At 32.6% G+C, this 17,988-nt stretch overlaps 1 protein-coding gene and 1 long non-coding RNA gene across 3 annotated transcripts in view; one reads left to right on the top strand and one right to left on the bottom strand.

Annotated features, from left to right (window-relative positions):
* Positions 1-17,988, bottom strand: part of LOC130667141 (cysteine-rich motor neuron 1 protein-like) — a 386,893-nt gene that overhangs the window by 269,155 nt on the left and 99,750 nt on the right. The window lies entirely within an intron of this gene.
* LOC130667148 (uncharacterized) overlaps positions 12,884-17,988 on the top strand; it is a 72,594-nt gene continuing 67,489 nt past the window's right edge. The window contains exon 1 of the long non-coding RNA XR_008989810.1: positions 12,884-13,026. This is a non-coding gene — a long non-coding RNA (uncharacterized LOC130667148). The remainder of the gene's footprint in view (positions 13,027-17,988) is intronic.

Here is a 17,988-nt window from a genome sequence, read left to right as displayed (position 1 = left end):
CCCATGTCGATGCTGCTTAACTTTGGTTATCGATGGATTGTAGTCTGATCCTTTAGTCTGTTCTACCCTTACAATTAAGAAAAGTTTATGGCATTACTTAACTCAAATAATCAAATTGATACTTCATACTTTTAAATTGCTGCCGAAACCTTTGAACATTTTTTAAGTATTGGGGTTTTGAGTTTGATTGATAGTTGACAGAATAAAAATTTAATAACTTCGATATTAAAAAATTGTCATATTATTTAATATATATATATATATATATATTGGAACTATATACATAATTAATATTTATAGGTTTCATATATCAATAAAGTCTGATCAAATTAATCATACATAGAAATATATATCTACATATAAGTTTATATCAGTCATGTCTGATCAGATCTAATCATATATAAACTTATGCACGACTATACATGAATTTATATTAGCCATGTCTAATCGGATCTAAGTATGTATAGACTTATATATGATTATATATGGGGTTATAACAGCTAGGTATGATTATATCTAATTATATATAGACTTATATATGATTATATATGGGGTTATAACAGCTAGGTATGATTATATCTAATTATATATAGACTTATATATGATCAGATCTGATTATATATGTCTATATATAATTAGATCTGACCAGATCTGATTATATACGAGTCTATGTATAATTAGATATGATCATACCTGGCTGTTATGACCCCATATATAATCATATCCAAGTCTATATATGATCAGATCTGATCAGACATGGCTAATGTAAATTCATGTATAGTCGTGCATAAGCTTATATATGATTGGATCGGATCAGACATGACTGATATAAACTTATATGTAGTTATATATGTCTATGTATGATTAAATCTGATCAGACTTTTGCACACCTCGAGCGCGAAGCGGAGAGGTAGTGCTCTACTGTCGTCAAATGTCAAAGCAGGGTTGACGTTAACTTTATTGATATGAAACCTATAAATATTTAATAATCTATATAGTTCCAATAAATATATATATATTAAATAATATGACAATTTTTTAATATCAAAGTTATTGAATTTTTATTTTGTCAACTATCAATCAAACTTAAATCCCCAATACTCAAATAATGTTCAAAGGTTTCGGCAGCAATTTAAACGTATAAAGTATCAATTTGATTATTTGAGTTAAGTAATGCCATAAACTTTCCTTAATTATAAGTGTAGAACAGACTAGAGGATCAGACTACAATCCATCGATAACCAAAGTTGAGCAGCATCGACGTGGGACAGTAATTGGACGGGTGACCTGGTAGTAAAATAGTAGTCAACGGACAATGATTTTTTTTTTTTATTATTTAATTATAACCGACATTTATATTGATAAAGACAATAAATTCTAATTAATTTACTTAATTAATAATTTACAGATATTCTAAATGAGATTCTAAAAATGACTATATTCGTTCATGCATGGTTATATATAATCATATCTGTTCGTATATAAACAGATCAAGTTATGTATGATCAGACCTGGCCAATTTTTGGATCTGATCATATATAAACAATTATTCATGATCATATATGGTTAGACGAAATCTTTTTTCATCGGGAAATTATATGGGGATCGAAAGAGACCATAAAAATGAAGAGTTGGTATGATTTTGGACGAATTCTAGTACATTATATTATGACTTATCCGTAGAAAATAACATAAAATGTTATTTTTTCAACATTTTGACGCCGATGTCTTTTGAACAAATCAACCGATTCAAACGTTTAATGTTACAATCGTCGCGTTTCGTTGAATTCTAGAGCTGATTGAAATTTGAAATCGATTGGTTCAGTCGTTTCAAAGATATTTGGAAAAAACCGTTTATTATTGTTTCTTTCTCCCGTGATATCTTTTAGACAAATGATCCGATTGTGATGGCAGCGATAGCAATCAACACGTTTTAATAAATTCTAGAGTTGATCAGATTCTGGAATTGTTTGGTTCAGTTTTTTCAAAGTTATTCGCAAAAAACAGTTTTTTTGTCGTTTCTTTCTCCCACCATATCTCTTAGACAAATGACCCGATTTTGATGGTTGAGGTGGCAATCGACGCGTTTTAATAAATTCTAAAGCTGATCAGATTTTGGAATTGTTTAGTTCAGTTTCAAAGTTATTCGCAAAAAACCGTTTTTTACCATTTGTTTCTTCCGCGATAACTCTCGAACGAATTGTCCGATTGAGATGGCTAAGGCAGAAATCGACGCGTGTTATTAAGTTCTAGAGCTGATTAGATTTTGAAGTCGATCGTTAGAGTCGTTTCTGAGAAATCAATAAAAAACTAAAAAAAAATTTTTTTTTCGGAATTCACCAATATTTTCGAGTTCACTTAATCAAATGATCTGAAATTCTCTGAAAAGTTAATGGCCAACAAGCTCTTTCGATTTCCGCCTTAACCATCCAAATTGGATCATTAGTTACAAAGTTATAGACTGATCACACACACACACACACACGCGCACACACACACACAGCCAGACAGAGACACACACTCACACACAGACACACACACACACACACACACACACACACACACACACACACACACACACACACACACACACACACACACACACACACACACACACACACACACACACACACACACACACGCACGCATACATATAGACACTCGGACATCATTCAGAAAATAGTCAAAATAGCTTCCTAGGACCTCAAAACGTCGACATCTGATAAAATTTCGCACATCGGGGTGAAAACAATAACTTCCCGAATCTTTCGAAAATCAACGTTGCACTCTTTGGTATGTGTAGTGATTTAGGCAGTGATTGTTTCAATCTAATCCTAAAGAGTCATCGTTACATACAATACATATAATCTATACTAATATATAGGGGAAGGTGGCCTAAAGCGGGTATGTTAACGTTAAGAGCCGAGAAAATTTAGTATTTGTATGATAACAATAATGATTTATTTTTTTTTTTGATAGAGGATTTATCGAACTTTAAAATCAATAAGCAATATTATATAAATTTGTATTAATTGATGATTTATTATTAAAATTAAAAAACACTCCCAAAAACCGCTTTGCCCTAGGGGGGGGGGGGCTAAAGCGGGTAATCCGTTCGGGCAAAGCGGGTTGGCACTACAATTAAGGGAAGTATGCTTATTTTAGATATTTAAATAATAATTTTAGCTTCATTTAATCAGTCTTTAATAACTTAAACGACTAACTCATAAAATATAGCAATACTTCAATATAAATGACTATTTAATCGGTAACTTGTAATTAAATTTTTTTGTTAATTATATAAATAATAATATTCGACTAATTATTCAGTTTGATAATGAAGGGTTAAATAACGAAGCGGATGATTCGTTTATTAATATAATATATTGTATAAGCTTAGATGTATATAAGTGTATAATAGATAAGTATAAAATAGATTAGTACTAAGGCACGAGGCATTCACTCGGAAAGGTGAGTGATAACTAACAATTGCACGCAGTGCACCGAATACTATATAGAGTTATACTATACACATATTTAGGTACGATTCTCAGGGCTCATATACAACCTTAACATCCCCTCTCGAAGTGATGAGCGTATGAATGTCATCACTCTTCATCGCATTCTACACCCATACTATTTAAACATTTCCAGTGATTTGGCATGCTTAGCCCTTTTGTAAATACATCGGCTGGCATTTTTTCGCTACACAAATATTCCAAATCAATAATCTCTTTATTATAAACATCTCTCACAAAATGATGTCTCACATCTATATGTTTCGTTCGGGAATGATACGCGTTGTTTTGGACTAATTTAATTGCGCCTTGATTATCATTAAATAACTTTATAGTTTCATTCTCATCTAAAACTTTCATTTCACATAACAAACCGCGTAAATATAGTGCTTCTTTCGTTGCTTCTGATATTGCTATATATTCAGCTTCAGTGCTGGATAAAGCTATTGTTTTTTGTTTCCTTGCTTCCCAACTTATCAATGATCCCGCTAAAATAAACCCGTACCCTGAGTATGACCGACGATCTACAACGTTTCCTGCCCAATCTGCATCTACTATGCCAAACAAACTCAATCCAGTTTTCTCAAACGTTAATCCGCATTCGATCGTGCCCTTTAAATAACGCAATACTCTTTTCGCTGCTTTCCAATGTTCTGAACTGTACCCTGTATTAAATTGGCTTAAATAATTTACCGCGTATGTAATATCTGGCCTTGTCGTAATTGCCAAATAAGTTAACGCACCAATCAGGCATTGATACGGATATTTTTTCATTTCACTCTCATCCACGCACTCGGGTTTTGCTAACTTACAATTTGTTTCTATTGGTGCCCCAATGGGTTCGCACTCACTCATACCAAAACGCTTTAATATTGACTCGACGTAGTGTCTTTGTCTAAGATATACGCGTGACTCATCGTCTCGTGAAAACTCAATTTCTAAACACTTATTAATTTCACCCAAATCCTTCGTTTCAAACGATCTTGACAAAGAAGCTTTTATTTTACTCAACCATTCATAATCATTCATAGCACACAAGATATCATCAACATAAATTGCGATATACATTATACTATTTTCTTTTTCAGACATAAACATGCACGGATCTTGTGGTAACGCTCTAAAATTTAACTCAGTTAGTTTTTCAACTAATTTCTTATGCCACCTTAATCCCGATTGACGTAAACCGTACAATGATTTTTTCAACTCACACACATTATCGCTACTCGAATTTAACATTTTTAACCATCTTTTGGTGGTATTTATAATTCGCGAATCACTGACATTTACACCACTTGAACCTACTGGTTTTCCCGCACTAATTTTTCCCAGTATTTCACTAAGACATTCCGGCACTTCCATGAATACTCTCTCTTCTAATTCTCCATTCAGGTACGCTGTTACGATGTCCATCTGGTGAATGACTAACTCGTACTCCACTGCAACTGCCGCCATCAATCTTATAGAAGTTGACCTGACGACTGGGGAGAACGTTTCGTGGAAATCTTCCCCAGGTCTCTGCGAACATCCTCTCGCGACTAAACGAACTTTCTTTTTCAGATTTTGACCATCTGATTTTGTGCTAAATACGTAGCGACTATCTATCACGTGACGATCTTTTGGTCGTTTGGCGATCTCCCACGTACTATTTTTAATTTGCGCCAACAGTTCATCCTCTAACGCTTTTTTCCACTGATCGGCTTCTGCTGTGTTCTTCGCCTGCTTCCAGGTTGTGGGGTTCTCCGTTATTGTCAAATTCGCAAAGTTTGTGAATACATCTTCATCACTTGTGTCCATACTTTCTACATCAGTTCGTATTTCGCGTCTCTCTTCTTCAGATAACGCCTCGCTCTCTCCGCTTGCCTCACCTGTCGGACTCGAATATGTTTTTCGCGGTCTTCCTTTCGATCCTGTACGAATTATTTTCGGCCGTCCTCGGCCCCGTTTGGCTGGCTGTACGACACGTTTCCATGACTGTGTTGCTGCTCGCTTGAGGGTTTGTCGCGATTCTATTTTTGCGATTTTTGGCTCTTCTTCTCTTGGCGTACCTTCTGTCTCTATCGAGAAATTTTCTTTTCCACTTTCTTCAAGTATCTCTTTATATTCTCCAGTAAAACCTGACACGTTGACAAATTTTACGTCTCGAGAAATTACAACTGATCTTGTTTTCAGCATATATATATGATATGCTTTAGATGTTTGCGCGTATCCCACAAATATACCGGGCTCTGACCTTGAGTCAAGTTTTCCTCGACCTTGTGTCTTGTTTAAAACAAATGCTTTCGCACCAAATACTTGAAAATAAGCCACTGTAGGTATTTTTCCTTTCCACAATGTAAATGGAATCCCACCATTTAATGCAGTGGTTGGACATCTATTCCTAATGTAATTTGATGTATTTACGGCTTCTGCCCAAAGATGGGGAGGGGAGCCTGCCTGACGCATCATGCATCGCGTCATCTCCACCAAGGTACGATTTTTTCTTTCTGCGATGCCGTTTTGTTGTGGCGTGTGTGGCGTAGAAAGTCTGCGTTGTATCCCATGTTCTCGAAGAAAAGTATCAAACTCTTTGTTACAGTACTCCTTACCGTTATCAGACTGTAATGCTTTTATTGTCTTTCCTGTTTGATTTTCTGCTTCCTTTTTGAAGATCTTGAACGCGTCAAATACATCTGATTTATTTATAATAAAATACACTTCACACCACCTTGATCGGTCATCAATGAATGTGACGAAATATCGTTTCCCATTAACTGACACGTTTCTCATTGGTCCGCGTACATCAGAGTGTACTATTTCCAATAATTCACTCGTTCGACCTTCAATGCTTTTCGAAAACGGTAATCGCGTCTGTTTTTCTCGAATACATATCTCACATTCCGATAATTTTTCATTATTTTTAATATCTAAACCGTAAACTAAACCGTCTTTCGCCATAAGTTTTACATCTCTTTCGTTCACGTGTCCCAATTTTTGATGCCACTTGTCGATTTTATTATTTTCACTATTTACTTCAACACTGTTCGCCTTGTCTTTACACTTGTCCACAAAATATAGATTTCCTCTACGATTTGCGCGTAATAACACGTTGTTATCACTGTCTATGATAAGTGCATCCGATTTTTAAAATATCACTGAATAACCGTGATCTGTTGCCTTTGCAACTGACAATAAGTTTGTTCTAAGATCTGGTACATATGCTACATTTTCCAAATTGATTTCTTCAGTACTTTTACCATTGTTCACTACAATCTGCACTTTTCCAGTTCCTACAATACGTGTACTTTCATTATTTGCCAAATTAACTTCAGAATTCGTCCGCGTGAACTCTTTGAAAGCATTTCTTTCGTTACACATGTGCTTCGTGCACCCGCTATCGACACACCATGTGACGTCATTGTTAACATACATGACATCATCTGTTGTACTCAGTAATGTTTTGGGTTTGCCTCCCTTGTCCTCAGTGTTTTGCGCACTTTGGACATTTCTCGATTGATCGCAGTACTTGGCAATGTGTCCTTTTCTATGGCATTTGTAGCATTCTATTTCATTTTTCGGCTTAAAGCTTTGCGCGTTGTTTTTCCATTGCTTGCCGCCATTTTTCCGTAGCTTTCCTTTGCTTTTATTATTTCTCGCATACAGCGCTCCTTGTCCATTTTCTGGCTTTGAACAGTGTCCTTCATGAAATTCCAGAATTTTAACCTTGACTTGATCAAACGTCGGAAAATCTTTCTGAGTTTCGATTGCTGTCCGAAATACCTCATATTCATCTGGTAGACTGTTTAGTAACAGGATAACTAGCATTTCATTTACAATCTCCAGTCCTACTTCTTTGAGTCTTTTTACCGTTTCACCGTTTTCCATTATGTGTTTTTTCACATCCTCACCTTCCTGCATTCGCGTAAGGGTTAGCTTTTTCAGCAATAACGCTTTTCGCGCTGGTCCTCCCGACTCGTACGTCTCTTTGATCCTGTTCCAAATCGCCATGGAAGTTTCTAGATCATCGTACGCTGCTGCCTCGTCCATGCCTATTGAAATCAGTAGCTGAGACATAGCCTTTCGGTCTCTTTTTGTCCACGTGTTAATTGCATCAGCTCCAGCTGCTGGCTTCTTATCTTCTCCGATAACAAGTCTCCACAAATCATTTCCCATAAGTAACCCCTTTACTTGGGCTTTCCACGATCTGTAGTTGTCCGCTGTTAATGGATCCACTTTAAACGTAACCGACATTGTTAATTTCTAACAGTTTTGTCAATTTTACTAATGAACACAAAAACTTATCTAACTCAGCCTTGTTACTATGTACCACGCCCAAGTTGGCGTCTTCACTGACTCGACAACACTAACGCACCGTTTTTTTTTTTTTTTTTTTTTTAATCAAACAAACAAAAAGAAATTTGTGTACGCGTTACCTGGGCCCATAACCTGATAATAAAGGGTTAAATAACGAAGCGGATGATTCGTTTATTAATATAATATATTGTATAAGCTTAGATGTATATAAGTGTATAATAGATAAGTATAAAATAGATTAGTACTAAGGCACGAGGCATTCACTCGGAAAGGTGAGTAATAACTAACAATTGCACGCAGTGCACCGAATACTATATAGAGTTATACTATACGCATATTTAGGTACAATTCTCAGGGCTCATATACTTCGCTCAACCTTAACACAGTCTTTTGCAGATTTTGGTGTATTACTGTACAGTACGCACCAGGTATCGGTAAAAAATAATTTTAGACTATTTTAATTAGTCTTTAGCAGTTTTTGCCCTACCCGCTATGCCCTAGCCGCTTTGCCCGAGAACACGTTTCTTATCCAAGTGATGCTAAACTCAAATAATTCAAAACAAAACGCTAATATTTTTCTCTCAATTTTAACTTAAATGGGCTCAAATTAATAGAAAATTTTCAACGATACAATAAGTGTATTCGTTTTTGAATAATCAGAAAATATATACCTTTAATTTTTTTAAGAAATTATTAATTTTTTTTTAATTGCGTGTAATTAAGCCATACCGCTTCATTAATGCTCGTTTGGGACTGAGCGAAACTCGGCAGTACTCGGGTAACCTCGACATATGCATACCTTGTCCCTTGCGTTTCATGCGTCGGCGTACAAGCACCTACCCGCTTTGGGCCACCTTCCCCTATTAGTCCGGGAGCCAGGTGCAAATTTCGTCAGTCATTTCCTCTCAAGCGATAATTAGAGGAATGCATGAGAGTGTTGTGTTATAAAGGTACGTGAACGTCAGCTTGGGTTCCGTGGGTGGGTTGAGCGGTGATAGCCTCCCACGCACGAAAAAAAAAAAAATATTTAGTCATTTCCTCGAAGTTATCATGAATAAAGTTTTTCGAATTCCGCATTGTTTTCTAGTTATTTTTTATTTTAATGTCATGCTCTAAAAAAAAATAGTCTTCTGATCGATTTTAAGATATGATAAAGAAAAAAAAAGAAAAAAAAAGATAAGATAAAATATATACTTATTAGTTTTTAAGTATTTATATGAGGGTGTTTTTTTTTCTTGCGACTATTTTTTATTCTCGCTCCCGTCCCGAAATTCTGTTGAAAATACCCCCAAAAAATTCCCTAAGAGTTTGAGCCCTTAATATTAATATTAAGTACTCGACCAAAGCATGTAAAGATTTCCCATTTAAAATACACGTTAACTTGGGTTTTTATTTTTTAAAATTTTATGATATCATCTCGTCCAAAGCCGGGATTTTCTCAGAATTAATTGCTCTACAAAAATGCCCATTGTCGCGAAGTCGTAATTCATGTAGGGTAGTACGGACCGCTAAACTGAGTTTTTTCATAGAATTCTTGTTTTTTCTCTCATTATCTCATAAACAACAAGACCTACAAAAACAAAATGTAAAGAACAACTTTATAGGAAATTTAATTTCCTACAAAACAGGTCCTTAGCACCGAATCACTCAGATTGATATTTTTTGAGATATTCATTATTGAAGTTTACGTATCATTGAATTCCCATAAAATTAGAGTGTAACACTCAATAATTCGAGATACGTCATTTCCTCCCAGATAAAAATTTATGAGCTGATTTTTAGTACTCTGCCGTAATTAATAAAAAAAATCAGCTGGCGGTAAGTCGGGAGAAACCTCGTCAGCTGACGGTTTTTCCACCGGGATACAGCCAGCTGACGGATATATTTCTTCATAGTTGTGTATAAGCTACCATCAGGTAAATTTTTAGATGAGAGGAAATGACTAAAAGTGAAAATTTTTTTTTCGCGTTCGGGGATTAGCTGACGTATAATCCACCGTGCTACAGTCAGCTGATTGTTATCTTTCTTCAAGATGTTGGATTAGCGAACAATTTAACGTGTTTTCAGGTGGGAGGAAATGACTAAATAATTTTTTTTTTTTTTCGTGCGTGGGAGGCTATCACCGCTCAACCCACCCACGGAACCCAAGCTGACGTTCACGTACCTTTATAACACAACACTCTCATGCATTCCTCTAATTATCGCTTGAGAGGAAATGACTGACGAAATTTGCACCTGGCTCCCGGACTATATATATCGGAAAGTCATTACAAGCTTGGGCGTTATCCCGAGTATTGGTCTCAATATTAATATCTCTCAATTTTATTTAAAATGTAAACGAATAATAACTATGCAAAACAGTGATTTAATACTAAAAGTATTGTTCACAAATAATGATACTTAGACAAGTAATATGATGAAGATAGTGTCGCACAAATATTAAAATACACTAAATACTAATTAATGCAATAATTGATTACACAGGAAATTATAATAGTTGTAATACACGACAGTCCCATAATATTCAAATAAAACCCGATCGAACAATTTACAAATACTACGGCAAACTAGGTTCGAGAACGAATCCACGGTCGAAAGGACAACTTGAACTCGCACAACGAATGCTCAATCAGAACTGACCGACTCAACTAGTCAAAAAAACTCTGTACTCGTCATTGAAAACCTTTTAGTCAAAATATTCAAAGAAGGACAACAATCTCATTATCTTACTACCTTGTCCTCTGTGTCTTACTATACCCATCCTGTGTATTTTATTTAATTGTTATTGTAGAAACTAGTCTCGACTGTTGGAAATTTTCCGTCCCATTGGAAAACCCTATTTTATTCTTTTATCTCTGACATATATATATATAGGCAAAGGGGGCAAAAGGGGGTCGGGTAGGCAAAACGGGGTACCCCCAAAATTTTATGAAAAAAAATTTTATATTTCAAATGGTTTTTAAACATTCCAAAATCACTTCTGTAAATATAATTAAGCGTAACTTTGAATTTTTTTTGGTAAACTTTTTCAAAAATCAATTGTCAGTTGAAAAATATTAATAACCCCGATGAAAAAAGATTTTGTCTAATCATATATGATTATATATAATCATATATGAAGTTATATATAATCATGCATGATTATATATAATTATATATGACCCCATACATAATTAGATCTGATCAGACCTGGCTGTTATGAGCCCATATATAAGTCTATATATGATCAGATCTGATTATATATAAGTCTATATATAATTAGATCTGATCAGATCCGATTATATATGAGTCTATATATAATTAGATATGATCATAACAGGCTGTTGTAACCCCATATATAATCATACATAAGTCTATATATGATCAGATCTATTTATATATAAGTCTATGTATAGTTAGATCTGATCAGACATGATTGATACAAACCCATATATAATTAGATATAGGCCTATGTATAATTAGATCTGATCAGACATGACTGATATAAACCTATATGTAGTTATATATGTCTATGTATGTTTAAATCTGATCGGACTTCATTGATATGAAACCTATAAATATATATATATATATATATATATATATATATATATATATATATATATATATATATATATATATATATATATATATATATATATATATATATATATATATATATATATATATATATAATAATATGACAATTTTTTAATATCAATGTTATTAAATTGTTATTCTGTCAACTATCAATCAAACTTAAATCCCCAATACTTAAAAAATATTCAAAGGTTTCGGCAGCAATTTAAAAATATAAATCGATATCGATTGATATACGAATATTTATAAGTTTATAGATAAATAGATTTGATTATATGTATCTAATGAATTCTACTGTATTTTATGTACAAAACCAAATTCATCATTAGGTGCGTTATTTACGTAGGATATATCAATTTGATTATTTGAGTTAAGTAATGCCAAATGTTTCTTAAATGTAAGTGTTTAACAGACTAGAGGATCAGACTACAAACCATCGATAACCAAAGTTAAACAGCATCGACGTGGGTCTTTAATTGGTAAAATAATATCTCGTAGTAAAATAATAGTCAATGGTTAATAAATTTTTTTTTTTATTTAATTTTAACTGACATTTATAATGATGAAGACAATAAATCCTAATTAAACTACTTAATTAATAATTTACAGATATTCTAAATGAGATTCTAAAAATGACTATATTCGTTCATGCATGATTATATATAATCATATATGATCATGTATAAACAGATCAAGTTATGTATGATCAGATCTGGCCAATTTTTGGATCTGATCATTTATAGACAATTATGCATGATCATATATGATTAGACAAAATCTTTTTTCATCGGGACGTTTGTTTTATGATAAAAACTATTGAAAATATTTTTTCTTCTTTTATATCCAATAAACATGTAAAATATAATTTTTCTTCATGTAAATTACTTACAAAAAAATTTAACTTAAACAAACTCGTTTAAAATCCAGAAATTGTTTTTTTTTTACCTTTTTTAGGGGGTACCCCACTTTGCCCGCAGAAATGAAAAATTTTTTTTATTCAACGGTAACTGAAAATTTCTTCTATTTACTTTGAATATCATTAAAAAAAAAAAGATTTAGCGTATTTGAGTCCTCGAAAACTTGGTATTTCCTTAAGTACCCCCTTTTGCCCCTCCTTCCCCTACATATATACATAAAAAAAAATAAAAAAATTAGTATTTTAAACAAATGAAATAAATATTTACTGTTGCTAACAATGAAATGAAATGAAGAAAACAATCATAGATTTTCATATCCATTTCCATGATTATTTTCCGATATCGAAATTTTGGCATCTCGCCCACAACGAGAAGCAAGTAGCACATATCAACTTTGACTCCGCTGTCCATCTTACGGCATTAAATAAATTAATATTTTAAACAAATGAAATAAATATTTACTGTTGCTAACAATGAAATGAAATGAAGAAAACAATCATATATATATGCGAAATTATTGAGTAATACTTCTAAATTAGTAAAAACTTTTTATCTTGCATGTTTCAGAAAGTTATTGTGTATGAAGGACGAAAAGAAAATTTTTAATTATATAAAAGCGATTCTGACTGTTGCTTTGAGCGAACGAGCTGAAGTCCTACCATCTGGAGAGGAATTACCTTGCCCAACGGCAAAGACTTATCTAAGAAATTCAATTATAGGTATAAATCAACTATTTTAATCTAATCTAAATCATTCAGTCCTATCAAGGTAAGATACAGACTGAATCGTCCATTGAGGTGTATCCAAGCTTATAAAATTAATAATATTAATAATGATTTTTTTAATCATATTCTCAGGTACACTACATTTTAGTTAGGTGGTGTTGGATTCGTGTAATTCATACTTTTAGGTAGATTTTTTTGAAAATCTAACTATTGTATTTGTGCTCATGGTCGATTTTTCAAGGAATTTCGTCATAAACTATCATAATTAGTTAGTAAATTTCAAAAATACCATTCGTTAAAAAATTTATATATGTATGAATATATATACACTAATGCAAAAAATTAAAGGAGCAGAAAAATTTTATAAATTTTTTAGTGATTTTTGGAAGGCTGTAACTTGGTGAAAAATGATCATATCGAGATTTTAAAAAAAGCATTTTACAGCTTGAAATCTCTAGTTTTGGTGCATTTTTTTGAAAATTTTTTGAAAGCTCCGGATATCACGCAACCATGAGAAATACGGCGAGACAAAAAATTTCTAATTTTTTTTTTTCCGAAGAGCCCACGGATCGCGGAAAAATTCTTTTAACTAACCGAATGCATAACTCGCTTAGAAAATTTATTCAGCTTCGATTTGGTTTTTTTCAACCTCGTAGGACGATTTGTCGCAGAGATATCAGCCTTCAAACAGAAAATGATCCTTTTGGCTTTGATCATCGATATTTCAGGTACCAATGATCGCACAGAAAGTTGAAGGGCGGCGGTGAAAACTTAAATAAATTCCCTACAAGACCCTGTCATCATTTTTTGGAAAAAAATTTTTTTTTTATTTTTAACATCCATTAAAAGTAAGTACTAAAAAATGACTTTTTTTGGTTTTTTAGTAAATCATCCGCTACTCTGCAAACATCGATAAAAAAAATAATGTTGCCAGGGACTTTTTTAGCTTAATGTACCCCCAAGACCCCTGTAAATTTTTAAATTGATCTATCGAACCGTTTTTTGGGAATCATCGATCAAAGTTGAGCTAAACAATTAAAGGAGCAAGTTTTGTTCCTTTAATTGTGTAATCATAATCAAAATGAAAAAAATTTTTTTTTTCGACTTTTCTCAAATTTTTGCGTTGGTAACTCAGCAAATGCAAGGAAATGACAAAAAAAATAATAAATTTCCAAAAAATGTCAAAAAAATAATTTAGGACACAAAAAACAAGTTTCAATTTTTTTTTTTCTTCGATTTCTTTGACATTTTTTGGAAATTTTTTTTGTCATTTCCTTGCATTTGCTGAGTTACCAACGCAAAAATTTGAGAAAAGTCGAAAAAAAAATTTTTTTTCATTTTGATTATGATTACACAATTAAAGGAACAAAACTTGCTCCTTTAATTGTTTAGCTCAACTTTGATCGATGATTCCCAAAAAACGGTTCGATAGATCAATTTAAAAATTTACAGGGGTCTTGGGGGTACATTAAGCTAAAAAAGTCCCTGGCAACATTACTTTTTTTATCGATATTTGCAGAGTAGCGGATGATTTACTAAAAAACCAAAAAAAGTCATTTTTTAGTACTTACTTTTAATGGATGTTAAAAATAAAAAAAAAATTTTTTTTCCAAAAAATGATGACAGGGTCTTGTAGGGAATTTATTTAAGTTTTCACCGCCGCCCTTCAACTTTCTGTGCGATTATTGGTACCTGAAATATCGATGATCAAAGCCAAAAAGATCATTTTCTGTTTGAAGGCTGATATCTCTGCGACAAATCGTCCTACGAAGTTAAAAAAAAAACCAAATTGAAGCTGAATAAATTTGCTAAACGAACTATGCATTCGTTTAGTTAAAAGAATTTTTTCGCGGTCCGTGGGCTCTTCGCAAAAAAAAAACAATTTAGAAATTTTTTGTCTCGCGGTATTTCTCATGTTTGCGTAATAACCGGAGCTTTTAAAAAATTTTGAAAAAAATGCACCAAAACTAGAGATTTCAAGCTGTAAAACGCTTTTTTTAAAATCTCGATACGATCATTTTTCATCAAGTTACAGCCTTCCAAAAATCACTAAAAAATTTATAAAATTTTTCTGCTTCTTTAATTTTTTGCATTAGTGTATATAATTTATTGCATGTTTGCATGTTTAGGTTTCCACTATATATAGAAATGGTGTATTACCGAACGATTGACGGTGTGGCTCAATAAGTTATAGATCAAATTGAACGGAATATAGTATAGGGCCAGATAGCTTAACTGGTAGAGCACTCGGCGCGATACCGAATTGGTCTGGGTTCGATTCCCAGTTCGGGCTATCTATATTTTTCTCAATTTATCTATAAATTGTCTTATTGAGAAGGTTATTTGCATGTTTGCATGTTTAGGTTTCCACTATATAAAAATGGTAAACATATAAATATATATATATGTATATATATTTATGTAATATAACGGGCTTTTGAGGACACGATTGCGTCTACAGTTCTTATCCGATCTTCATGAAATTTTCTACACTTATTTTCTGTGTAATTACCACGGTTCGAAGATGGGCTGAATCGGTCGATTAGTTAAGAAGTTATGGCTGTTTGAAATTTTAACGATTTTTCGAAAAAATTTGTTTTCAATCACTTTTAAAGTCCATATAACTTCAAAACTCAAACTCATAGATAATTGTTGTAAAAAGTATTTTAAAGCTTGACTAATAAGATTTAATTTATGACCTTAAACTTTATAGTTTGATTATTTCTTCCAATAATTTGATAGCCTTGACAATTTTAATGGAGTCAAGAAATGTTGAAAATATGGTTCTCATTCCACATAATTTACACTGTTAAAAATTTCTATGGTAATTTTGCAAGAAATGTGTTGGAAGTCAATTGCCAATGCAGTTTTGTGATTTAATAAAACCAGTGTTGCAATTTTACAACACATTTCTTACAATTTTTGTTTTGGAAAATTGCAATACAAAAGTACTAATCTTACTAAACAGATAATAAAAAAAGGTTTGTAAATTTTACACACCGAATGTTGTAATTTCCGAAAACAATTTAATTGGAAATTATTTGTAAAATCACAATGTTTTACTGTTTTAATACGATACTTTTAAGAGATCATACGTGTTGTAAAATTGCAATACCTACTGTTAAACATTTCTATCGTAATTTTACAAAACATTTTTCACTGTATTTGCCTTGGAATATTATAAAGTAGTTATAGTAATAATGCAAAATGTTTTTCGAGAGTTAGTTTTTATTTTACATTGTAAGTTTTGTAATTTTACAAAACATATGAAGCTCTGTTAGATTAGTAATATTATGGAATAGTTTAGTAATTTTACAAACAATTTTCATCAGTCGGTTTCGGAAAGTTACAATATCTCACTTGAGTTTTACAACACACATAATGGCTTTTTTTGAAGTAATTTTACAATATAGTATTGTAATTTTACAATATAGTATTGTAATTTTACAAACATTGAAAAAAAAAGAAGTTTTTTTTTTAATTTCTTGTCCAATCATTTTGACGATGCTGAGAGTATTAGATATGCGATATTGAATTTCTAATCAAATTAGAAATTTTTAATTCAGAGAAAAAACGCTAATCTTATCAATAAACGCACACGCATTAGTGGGATTCGAACTCGGGACCCTACGCACGAAAGACCGACGCTTTAACGACTAGGCTACACAACCGACAGTGACTGCTGAATTTAATTGTACACTTTAGTGTATACATTGTATTCTATTATGTATACATAAAATTTTGTTAACTTTTTAGGAGTGTTTTTAACATTTTCTAAGATTTTTTATTTCAAAATGTAATATGTCAAAAGAAAAACATTTAAATAGGATTCAATTGAACTAATTGTAGAAAAAAAATTACTACTGCTAAATATATATTATATATTTGAAAAAATTCGAGTATCTCACATTAGTTATAAAAATTAAAGGATATTCAAAAAATTCCAACTTTTAAAGTGATTTTCAACGTGCTGTAACTTGGAGGAAAATGGTCGTACAGTGAAAATAAAAAAGCAAATTGTAGCTTCAAGTGTCTAAGTATCAGATCTGGTCTTGAAAAATTTTTATTGTAATAAAAAAAGAGTAATAAAAAAAAAAACCATTGCAAAAAAAAAAATTTTCCAAATTTTTGCTCGTCTTAAAAAAGGTCTATGATCTTCAATAAATTGCTTTTAATGATCTATCCTTGAACCTCTATTGGTTAAATTAATTTGCCGCCCTTAAAAAGTCCTTACGACGATTTGGCGCGAATTCATCATTGATCAAAGCGAAAAAGTCCATTTTGACTTTGACAGTCAATAACTCAGGATATCGAAGATATAAAATCTTTAGAGCCAAGAAAATCTAAATCAAGTGTTGCGTTCTGGCTTTAATTAAATTTAAATAAAAATTTTTAGAATTTTTTTTTTGAAGTCTCGAATTATTTATTCGCCGCAGTGGGCGAATAAACGGTTCGACACTTCTTGGAATCATAATTAAACGATAAATTAATAAATCGTTACTTTGTTGGCGATATCATTATTAATAACTGCCAACAATGTAACGGAAATTTCTTGCGATAAGAGAGTCGCCGTGGCTCGCGGATAGTCTAAACAGATGACGATGCATGAGACCCGGGCCACGACGATTCTCTCATAGGAAACCTGAGATGCACCGTTAACATTTTGATAATGTATAATACCAAGGAGCGACAGAATCAAGTCAGTCGATTACAAGTCAGTCGTTAACAAGGAGTCGATCACAAGATCTAGTAGAGCCCAGAACTCTACACAAACCTGCTGGCTTGATCCTGTCACTCGGACTTGAAGCAAAATATATATCCGTATTTTATTCAAATACGCACTCCTTATTTAAACTTTGAGCGCCGCTACGGGCAGCCCAAAAATCACATACCTCGTATTCGGCGCCGCTACCGGCAGCCCAATACTCTCACCTGTTCCAGGCGCCGATACCGGCA

This window comes from Microplitis mediator, chromosome 4, assembly GCF_029852145.1.
Source record: "Microplitis mediator isolate UGA2020A chromosome 4, iyMicMedi2.1, whole genome shotgun sequence".
NCBI lineage: Eukaryota > Metazoa > Arthropoda > Insecta > Hymenoptera > Braconidae > Microplitis > Microplitis mediator.
Note: the sequence above shows the minus strand (reverse complement) of the source record. Positions and strands in the feature narration are given on the sequence as shown.